This window comes from Phasianus colchicus, unplaced genomic scaffold (assembly GCF_987193195.1).
Source record: "Phasianus colchicus unplaced genomic scaffold, bPhaCol1.hap1.1 HAP1_SCAFFOLD_103, whole genome shotgun sequence".
Taxonomy (NCBI): Eukaryota; Metazoa; Chordata; class Aves; order Galliformes; family Phasianidae; genus Phasianus; species Phasianus colchicus.
This window is the reverse complement of record NW_028325273.1, coordinates 65001-75000: the sequence shown is the minus strand read 5'-3', so window position 1 is coordinate 75000 and position 10000 is coordinate 65001.

The following is a 10000-nucleotide window of genomic DNA, read 5'->3' as shown; positions in this document are numbered from 1 at the left end:
CGCACCGTAGCAGCAGCGCCCCCCCCCACACACAAAAGACGCCAACAGCCGCCGGAGCCGGGTAGACGTGGCCGCCGCTGCCGGAACGGCGCCGCAGCGACCCCTGGGCGGATGCGCCGCGCCTGGCAGACGGGCGGAGCCGGGTAGACGTGGCCGCCGCTGCCGGAACGGCGCCGCAGCGACCCCAGGCCGGTTGAGCCGCGCCATGCAGCCGCGCGGAGCCGGGTAGACGTGGCCGCCGATGCCGGAACGGCGCCGCAGCGACCCCAGGCCGGCTACGCCGCGCCATGCAGCCTCGCGGAGCCGGGTAGACGTGGCCGCGGCTGCCGGGCCGCCGCCGCAGCGACCCCAGGCCGGTTGAGCCGCGCCATGCAGCCGCGCGGAGCCGGGTAGACTTGTCCGCCGATGCCGGAACTGCGCCCCAGCGACCCCAGGACGGCTGCAGTCGCGAAATGCAGCTTCGCGGAGCCGGGTAGACGTGGCCGCCGCTGCCGGGACGGCTCCGCAGCGACGCCGGGCCCGCTGCGCCGCACAAGGCAGCCGCGCGGAGTCGGGCTGACGTGGCCGCGGCTGCCGGGCCGGCGCCGCAGCGACCCCAGGCCGTCTGCGGGAGGCCAGGCAGCCTCCCGGAGCCGGGTAGACGTGGCCGCCGCTGCCGGGACGGCTCCGTAGCGACCTCTGGCCCGCTGCGGGAGACCAGGCAGCCGCGCGGAGCCGGGTAGACGTGGCCGCCTCTGCCGGGCCGGCGCCGCAGCGACCCCAGGCCGGCCACGCCTCGCCATGCAGCCTCGCGGAGCCGGGTAGACGTGGCCACCGCTGCCGGGGCGGCGCCGCAGCGACACCTGGGCGGCTGCGCCGCGCCAGGCAGCCGCGCGGAGCCGGGTAGACGTGGCCGCCTCTGCCGGGACGGCTCCGTAGCGACCTCTGGACCGCTGCGGGAGACCAGGCAGCCGCGCGGAGCCGGGTAGACGTGGCCGCCTCTGCCGGGCCGGCGCCGCAGCGACCCCAGGCCGGCCACGCCTCGCCATGCAGCCTCGCGGAGCCGGGTAGACGTGGCCGCCGCTGCCGGGCCGGCTCCGCAGCGACCTCTGCCCGCTGCGGGAGACCAAGGAAACCGCGCGGAGCCGGGTAGACGTGGCCGCTGCTGCCGGGCCGCCGCCGCAGCGACCCCTGGGCGGCTGCGCCGCGCCAGGCAGCAGCGCGGAGCCCGGTAGACGTGGCCGCCGATGCCGGAACGGCGCCGCAGCGACCCCAGGCCGGTTGAGCCGCGCCAGGCAGCCTCGCGGAGCCGGGTAGACGTGGCCGCCGATGCCGGAACGGCGCCGCAGCGACCCCAGGCCGGTTGAGCCGCGCCATGCAGCCGCGCGGAGCCGGGTAGACGTGGCCGCCGATGCCGGAACGGCGCCGCAGCGACCCCAGGCCGGTTGAGCCGCGCCATGCAGCCGCGCGGAGCCGGGTAGACTTGTCCGCCGATGCCGGAACTGCGCCCCAGCGACCCCAGGACGGCTGCAGTCGCGAAATGCAGCTTCGCGGAGCCGGGTAGACGTGGCCGCCGATGCCGGGACGGCTCCGCAGCGACGCCGGGCCCGCTGCGCCGCACAAGGCAGCCGCGCGGAGTCGGGCTGACGTGGCCGCGGCTGCCGGGCCGGCGCCGCAGCGACCCCAGGCCGTCTGCGGGAGGCCAGGCAGCCTCCCGGAGCCGGGTAGACGTGGCCGCCGCTGCCGGGACGGCTCCGTAGCGACCTCTGGCCCGCTGCGGGAGACCAGGCAGCCGCGCGGAGCCGGGTAGACGTGGCCGCCTCTGCCGGGCCGGCGCCGCAGCGACCCCAGGCCGGCCACGCCTCGCCATGCAGCCTCGCGGAGCCGGGTAGACGTGGCCACCGCTGCCGGGGCGGCGCCGCAGCGACACCTGGGCGGCTGCGCCGCGCCAGGCAGCCGCGCGGAGCCGGGTAGACGTGGCCGCCTCTGCCGGGACGGCTCCGTAGCGACCTCTGGACCGCTGCGGGAGACCAGGCAGCCGCGCGGAGCCGGGTAGACGTGGCCGCCTCTGCCGGGCCGGCGCCGCAGCGACCCCAGGCCGGCCACGCCTCGCCATGCAGCCTCGCGGAGCCGGGTAGACGTGGCCGTCGCTGCCGGGCCGGCTCCGCAGCGACCTCTGCCCGCTGCGGGAGACCAAGGAAACCGCGCGGAGCCGGGTAGACGTGGCCGCTGCTGCCGGGCCGCCGCCGCAGCGACCCCTGGGCGGCTGCGCCGCGCCAGGCAGCAGCGCGGAGCCCGGTAGACGTGGCCGCCGATGCCGGAACGGCGCCGCAGCGACCCCAGGCCGGTTGAGCCGCGCCAGGCAGCCTCGCGGAGCCGGGTAGACGTGGCCGCCGATGCCGGAACGGCGCCGCAGCGACCCCAGGCCGGTTGAGCCGCGCCATGCAGCCGCGCGGAGCCGGGTAGACGTGGCCGCCGATGCCGGAACGGCGCCGCAGCGACCCCAGGCCGGCTACGCCGCGCCATGCAGCCTCGCGGAGCCGGCTAGACGTGGCCGCCGCTGCCGGGCCGGCGCCGCAGCGACCCCAGGCCGGTTGAGCCGCGCCAGGCAGCCGCGCGGAGCCGGGTAGACTCGTCCGCCGGTGCCGGAACGGCGCCTCAGCGACCCCAGGACGGCTGCAGTCGCGCCATGCAGCTTCGCGGAGTCGGGCTGACGTGGCCGCCGCCGCCGGGCCGCCGCCGCAGCGACCCCAGGCCGTCTGCGTGAGGCCAGGCAGCCTCGCGGAGCCGGGTAGACGTGGCCGCCGCTGCCGGAACGGCGCCGCAGCGACCCCTGGGCGGCTGCGCCGCGCCAGGCAGCCGCGCGGAGCCGGGTAGACGTGGCCGCCGATGCCGGAACGGCGCCGCAGCGACCCCAGGCCGGCTACGCCGCGCCATGCAGCCTCGCGGAGCCGGGTAGACGTGGCCGCCGCTGCCGGGCCGGCGCCGCAGCGACCCCAGGCCGGTTGAGCCGCGCCATGCAGCCGCGCGGAGCCGGGTTAGACTCGTCCGCCGATGCCGGAACTGCGCCGCAGCGACCCCAGGACGGCTGCAGTCGCGCAATGAAGCTTCGCGGAGCCGGGTAGACGTGGCCGCCGCTGCCGGGACGGCTCCGCGGCGAAGCCGGGCCGGCTGCGCCGCACAAGGCAGCCGCGCGGAGTCGGGCTGACGTGGCCGCGACTACCGGGCCGCCGCTGCGACCCCAGGCCGTCTGCGGGAGGCCAGGCAGCCTCCCGGAGCCGGGTAGACGTGGCCGCCGATGCCGGAACGGCGCCGCAGCGACCCCTGGGCGGCTGCGCCGCGCCAGGCAGCAGTGCGGAGCCGGGTAGACGTGGCCGCCTCTGCCGGGCCGGCGCCGCAGCGACCCCAGGCCGGCCACGCCTCGCCATGCAGCCTCGCGGAGCCGGGTAGACGTGGCCGCCGCTGCCGGGCCGGCTCCGCAGCGACCTCTGCCCGCTGCGGGAGACCAAGGAAACCGCGCGGAGCCGGGTAGACGTGGCCGCTGCTGCCGGGCCGCCGCCGCAGCGACCCCTGGGCGGCTGCGCCGCGCCAGGCAGCAGCGCGGAGCCCGGTAGACGTGGCCGCCGATGCCGGAACGGCGCCGCAGCGACCCCAGGCCGGTTGAGCCGCGCCAGGCAGCCTCGCGGAGCCGGGTAGACGTGGCCGCCGATGCCGGAACGGCGCCGCAGCGACCCCAGGCCGGTTGAGCCGCGCCATGCAGCCGCGCGGAGCCGGGTAGACGTGGCCGCCGATGCCGGAACGGCGCCGCAGCGACCCCAGGCCGGCTACGCCGCGCCATGCAGCCTCGCGGAGCCGGCTAGACGTGGCCGCCGCTGCCGGGCCGGCGCCGCAGCGACCCCAGGCCGGTTGAGCCGCGCCAGGCAGCCGCGCGGAGCCGGGTAGACTCGTCCGCCGGTGCCGGAACGGCGCCTCAGCGACCCCAGGACGGCTGCAGTCGCGCCATGCAGCTTCGCGGAGTCGGGCTGACGTGGCCGCCGCCGCCGGGCCGCCGCCGCAGCGACCCCAGGCCGTCTGCGTGAGGCCAGGCAGCCTCGCGGAGCCGGGTAGACGTGGCCGCCGCTGCCGGAACGGCGCCGCAGCGACCCCTGGGCGGCTGCGCCGCGCCAGGCAGCCGCGCGGAGCCGGGTAGACGTGGCCGCCGATGCCGGAACGGCGCCGCAGCGACCCCAGGCCGGCTACGCCGCGCCATGCAGCCTCGCGGAGCCGGGTAGACGTGGCCGCCGCTGCCGGGCCGGCGCCGCAGCGACCCCAGGCCGGTTGAGCCGCGCCATGCAGCCGCGCGGAGCCGGGTTAGACTCGTCCGCCGATGCCGGAACTGCGCCGCAGCGACCCCAGGACGGCTGCAGTCGCGCAATGAAGCTTCGCGGAGCCGGGTAGACGTGGCCGCCGCTGCCGGGACGGCTCCGCGGCGAAGCCGGGCCGGCTGCGCCGCACAAGGCAGCCGCGCGGAGTCGGGCTGACGTGGCCGCGACTACCGGGCCGCCGCTGCGACCCCAGGCCGTCTGCGGGAGGCCAGGCAGCCTCCCGGAGCCGGGTAGACGTGGCCGCCGATGCCGGAACGGCGCCGCAGCGACCCCTGGGCGGCTGCGCCGCGCCAGGCAGCAGTGCGGAGCCGGGTAGACGTGGCCGCCGATGCCGGAACGGCGCCGCAGCGACCCCAGGCCGGCTACGCCTCGCCATGCAACCTCGCGGAGCCGGGTAGACGTGGCCGCCGCTGCCGGGCCGGCTCCGCAGCGACCTCTGCCCGCTGCGGGAGACCAAGGAAACCGCGCGGAGCCGGGTAGACGTGGCCGCCGCTGCCGAAACGGCGCCGCAGCGACCCCTGGGCGGCTGCGCGGCGCCTGCCAGCCGGGCGGAGCCGGGTAGACATGGCCGCCGCTGCCGAAACGGCGCAGCAGCGACCCCAGGCTGGTTGAGCCGCGCCATGCAGCCTCGCGGAGCCGGGTAGACGTGGCCGCTGCTGCCGGGCCGCCGCCGCAGCGACCCCTGGGCGGCTGCGCCGCGCCAGGCAGCAGCGCGGAGCCGGGTAGACGTGGCCGCCGATGCCGGAACGGCGCCGCAGCGACCCCAGGCCGGCTACGCCGCACCATGCAGCCTCGCGGAGCCGGGTAGACGTGGCCGCCGCTGCCGGGCAGGCGCCGCAGCGACCCCAGGCCGGTTGAGCCGCGCCAGGCAGCCGCGCGGAGCCGGGTAGACGTGGCCGCCGCGGCCGGGCCGGCTCCGCAGCGACCTCTGGCCCGCTGCGGGAGACCAGGCAACCGCGCGGAGACGGGCTGATGTGGCCGCCGCCGCCGGGCCGGCGCCGCAGCGACCTCCGGCCGTCCGTTTTTGCCGACCTCTCCTTGCCGCTGCGGACCGGCCGAGCCGCGCCGAGCCGTATAGACCGCGCGCAGTCCGGCCGCCGCCGCGGCAGCGACCGGGTTGTTCGGCGCTCGCCTGGGCCTTGCCGTCTTTCCGTCGTACCCGAGCCGCCGCCGCCGCCGCCTCCGCCTCGGTTCGACCGAGTCGGTCGCTCCCGGGCCGGCCCGTTCCTGGCGTACTCGGGCTCCGCGTGTCGGCGGCTGGCGCGGCCGGCCGCCCCCGCTCTGAGGGGCGTCCGGCCGCGTTCGGCGCGGTTCGGTGCGGGGTCCGCATTGCGGCCGCCGCGGCTCGGGGTCCGGCGGAGGCCCCTTCTCGTTCGTCTCGCGTGCGTTTGTTTGTCTGTCCGTTCGTTTGTTTATTTTACCGGCGCGTGTTTGCGTGCGCGTTCGCTCGTTTGACACTTTTCGTTTGATTCCCTTTTCGCTCGGTGGCCCGGTAGCTCTTCGCGCCGGGTGTTCGGAGTCGGGTATTTCTAACCCGATCCGCCCGCGGCTTGCGGGGTGGGGGTGGTGATGGTGTGTGTTTGTGTTTTGGGCGGGGAGGGCGCTTTTCCCGCTCGCCGCTATGTGCCCCGCTTCCCCCCCCCACTCCCCCCCCCGCCCCCCCCGCCCCACTCCCCCTCTGCGGAAGCGCGCAGGCGCCGGCGGGTCCCCGCCCGCGCGTAGCGGGGCGGGCGGGAAACGTCCGGCGGGCTCGCGACGGGATCGGCCGCTCGTGTCAGCGCGGGGAGGAAAAGAAATGGCGGGAAGACGGCGGCAGAGGTAGGCCGGCGGGGAACGGCCTCGTCCGTCCCGGGGGTGGGTGTGTGCGTTCGTCTGGGATTCGTTCCTTCGACTCATCCGGACGCCGGGCTCGCCCTGAGCCCCTCTCCCGGGCGGCGGGCGTGCCCGTTCCCTCACCCACCCACCCCGGCCCGGCCACCCCCCCCCCCCCCCCTTTCCCCCCAGAGAAAAAAAAGAAAAAATAGAAAGAAACGGAAAGAAAGCGCGTGGCGGGCTGGGGGTGGGTCCTCGGCCGGTTTCGGGGGGGGGGGGGGGGGGGCGGGAGTTTGCGGGGACCGGTCGAAGCCATCGGGCCTGGCCCGCCGGAGGGAAGCGAGAGAGAAAAATTAAAAAAAAAAAAAAAAAAAGGAGGGTGGCGTTGGGGGGGGGGGGGGGGGGACCGAGGAGTGGGAGGGGGAGGAGGAGGGCGGAGTGGGAGGTGGTGGTGGTGGTGGGTAGGGGGGTGTGGGGGGGTGCGGGTGAGGTAGGGAGCTTAAAAAAGTAAAAAATGAAATTAAAAAGAAAAAAAAAAAGGAGGCGGGAACGGCGAACAAACCCGGTCCGATCGGGCAGGGTGGGAGTCGGGTGGGTGGAGGGGGACGGGCACGGGCAGCGGCAAAAGAAAGGAAAGGCGGGAAGAAGAAATAACGGAAAACCCAAATCCCGCAGCTCTCTCGGCCAACGTCCCCCAAGAAGAAGGAAGGAAGGAACGGACGACCACCGAGCAAACGAGCGCTCGCACGGACGTCGGACGGACGTCTTCGAGAAGAAAGTAAGAGGGGCCGGGGGGCCGGGGGAGGGGACTAGGGTGGGAAAGAAAAGAGAGAAAGAAAGAAAGAGAGGGGGGGGGGGGGGGGGGGGGGGGGGCGGGGGGGGGGCGGGAGAAAGAGAGAAAGAGAGAGAGAAAGAAGAATACGTCTACAGGTGCTGCAGAAAAGCGGGCCAGTCGGGCGGGGCACGTCCGGGAGAGGGCGGGTTAGGGCTAGGGTTAGGGTAGGCGGGCGAGGTTAGGGTAAGGGTCAGGTTTAGGCTTTGCGCGCTGGGAAGTTCAGGTGGCCGGCCGCGAGATCTACCCGTAAGCCCGTCGCGACCCCCTTCTTCCCAACGGAAGGGCGCGCCGGGCCGGGCCGGGCCTACTCAAACGCACGCGCGCGGGAGCGGGCGAGCGAGCAAGCGAGCAAGCAAGCAAATGGACGGGGAGACAGGCAGACTGATGGGTAGATAGATAAATATATGAATTAAGCCAATAACTAAAGAAAGAAACGGAAAAAAGTTCAAAAAAAATCAGAAAAACATACAAAAATTAAGAAGCTTCTGAAAAATCGAAAACAGAAAAGCAGGAACACGGAGGGGGAAAAAAAGAAAAGAAAAAGAAAAGAAAAAGAAAAAGAAAAAGAAAAAGAAAAAGAAAGAAAGAAAGAAAGAAAGAAAGAAAGAAAGAAAGAAAGAAAGAAAGAAAGAAAGAAAGAAAGAAAGAAAGAAAGAAAGAAAGAAAGAAAGAAAGAAAGAAAGAAAAAGGTGGAGGGGGGGGGGGGGCTCAGGCGGGCAGCCGCCAGCAAGCACGCAAGCGAAAAGGTACGTAGGAAAATATTTTAATGGAATGAATAAATAAGGAGGAAAATTAAAAAAGAAAAAAAAAAAGAACTAAAAAAAAAGTTAGAAAAAGAGAAGCTGAAACGTTTGAAGCTAAACAAGACAACATAAAAACACAGGAAAAAATTAAATTAAAATTAAAAAAAAAAAAAATCACGCACGCACGGGCGAGCGAGCGAGCGAGCGAGCGAGCGAGCCAAGCAATAAATAAACAAACAAATGGAAAAATATTGGGGGGGAATCGGAGAAACATCATATATAAATGGAAAAGTTTTAAAAAAGCTGAAAACGGCAGAAGTCTAAACGGAAAGAACCATAGGTAAAGAAAAATCACGTTGAGGCGAGTCCGGGCGGTGGGGGCCGAGGGGTGTTGGGTGGGGGGGGGGGGGGGGGGGACGACGGGGCACGGGACGGACGTTAAGAGGGGGGGGGGGGGGGGGGGGGGGGGAATGCAGCGGCGGCTGTGGCGGCATACCGCCACCCCGTCACGAGCGCCCGCGCCTCGGCGTGGGCCCGCCATCCCGAGCCGGGCCTACAAATAGGAAAACAAAAGATAAAATGAAATGAAAAGATCAGAACAACGAGGAAAGTCAAGGAACATTTAAAAAGGAAAAAAAAAAACGAAATTAAAAATCGCATCTGCCTGGGAGAGGGAGGGTCAGGGGTCAAGGCTGGGGCCGGGGGCGGGGGGAGGGGGGGGGGTGCGTGTGCAGGGCGGGCGGGGGCAAGGAAGGCCTCAGGCGCCGGCCGCCGGCTCTACCCGCATCCCCGTCGCGACCTCCCGCGCCTGGCGAGGGCCTGCCGGGCCGGGCCGGGCCGGGCCTACGCACGCGAGAGAGAGAGAGAGAGAGAGAGAGAGAGAGAGCCGACAAATCAATAAACAGAGAAATAAACAACTAGACAGAGGTTCAAAAAGCATTGGGAAAACGTACGGAAATTGAGAAGCTTAAAAGGAAACGGAAGAAGGAAAAAGCGCGGAAATAAAAACATTAGAATAAACAAACAAACAAAAAAATAATGCGAGGCGAGTCCCGGAGTGGGGGGGTAGGCTTAAGCTTGCGGGGGGTGGCAGGGGGGGCTGGGGTTGGGCGGGGGTGGGGGGGTTGCGGGAGGAGGAGGAGGAGGAGGCGGCTGTGTCGGCCTACCCGCAACCCCGTCGCGACCACCCCGCGCCTGGAAAGCCCCGCCGGGCCGGGCCTACGCCCGCAAGCGAGGAAGCAAACAAACGAGCGAGCGAGCGAGCAAGCAGACAGGTACGTAGAAAAATATTTTTGATATTTTGAACGATGAGATGGGAAAGCTAAAAGAAATAAACATAAAAAAAGATTTCAAAAAATAGAAAAACAGAAGCTGAAACGTTCGAAGTTAAACGAGACGGAACAGAAGATAGAAAAGAAAGAAAGAAAACATAAAAACAAAGGAAAAAAATAAAAATGAAAAACGCAGCAAAAAAAAAGTAAAAATCACGCGCGCACGCTCGCTCGCACGCACGCACACGCGAGCCCACCAATAAATAAAGAAATGGAAAAATTTAAAAAAAATAAAAATAAAAATAAAAAAACTGGAAAACCATACGTAAATGGAGAAGTTTGTAAAAAGCTGAACAAAGCAAAAAAAAAAAAAGGTAGGTAAAGATAAATCGTGCGAGGCGAGTCCGGGGCGGGGGGTGGGGGGGGGAGAGGGGGAGGAGGAGGAGGAGGAGGGGGAGGCGGCTGTGCCGGCATACCGCGACCCCCTCACGAGCACCCGCGCCTCGGCGTGGGCCCGCCATCCCAAGCCGGGCCTACGCACGCACGCACGCAAGCAGGCAGGCAGGCAGGCAGGCAGGCACTTAGAAAAGTATTTTATATATTTCAATGAATGATTGAATGGGAAAATTAAAAAAAAAAGAAAAAAAAAATTAAAAGAAAAAACGAGAACTAAAACGTCAAAAGAGAAAAAAAAGAAAAAAGAAAAAAAAAGCGATGAAAACCTAAAAACGTAGGAAAGGAACAGAAATTAAAAATAAGCGAAAATCACTCTGCCAGGGGAATCCGGGAGAGGTCAGGGGAGGGTCAGGGGTCAAGGCTGGCGGGGGGTGCTCTTGGGGGGGGGGGGGGTGGGGCGCGTAAGGAAGAGGAAGGCCTACGCGCGCACGCAAGCGAGCAAAGGAGTCAACGAGCAGGTCAGTAAGTAAGTGAATAGGAAAACGGGGGGGGGCGGGGGGGGGGGCGGCTGGGGGGGGGGGGGAGGGGAGGAAAAACAAT